Raw genomic sequence first — 638 nt, 5'->3', positions numbered from 1 at the left:
AAAATAACAAGGATACTTTAAAGGAAATGCCAAGAATAAAACAAAAACAGTACACTTGAAAATGTGGCCTTTAAAGAAAACACTAGATAGACTGGAAGGATGACCAGACGGATTTACCAAACTGGAAGATAAAGTTACAAAAAAAAAATTAGAACATGCCATAGGAAGAAAAATGGTGATAATTTAGACATTTAAAAAATTAGGATTATGGAGACTTGAGACTATCACTTCCAACTATGACAAAGTACCTGGGCCTCTTACAATAAAGAATGAGAAAATAGGTGCTCGCTTTGGCAGCATATATAATAATATTGGAATGATACAGAGAAGATTAGCATGGCCCCAGCTCAAGGATGACATACAAATTCGTGAAGTGTTCCATTAAAAAAAAAATAAAAAAAAGAATGAGAAAATAGGTCAAAATATATGAAATATGTGTTTTCAAACACTGGAACAAAGACAGCACGGGACTGTGATTCAGATAACTGGAGTATTACAATCTGTCCAGCTTTCTTCTCGAAGCACCTTCCATATTGTTATGCAGGAAGAACTAAAAGAAACAGACAATAGCAGCCTTTCAGTGTTTGGTCAGACATATAAAGGGGGCTGGAATTTGAGGGGCAACGTACAAGATAGTA

General features: G+C 34.8%; 1 non-coding gene across 1 annotated transcript; it reads left to right on the top strand.

Moving 5' to 3' along the window:
* The first annotated feature begins 281 nt into the window (after positions 1–281).
* Positions 282–388, top strand: LOC122496334. The gene has a single exon (XR_006300772.1). It is a non-coding gene; the product is annotated as a U6 spliceosomal RNA (small nuclear RNA).
* The last annotated feature ends 250 nt before the right edge of the window (positions 389–638 follow it).

Source organism: Prionailurus bengalensis, chromosome A1 (genome assembly GCF_016509475.1).
Source record: "Prionailurus bengalensis isolate Pbe53 chromosome A1, Fcat_Pben_1.1_paternal_pri, whole genome shotgun sequence".
NCBI lineage: Eukaryota > Metazoa > Chordata > Mammalia > Carnivora > Felidae > Prionailurus > Prionailurus bengalensis.
Note: the sequence above shows the minus strand (reverse complement) of the source record. Positions and strands in the feature narration are given on the sequence as shown.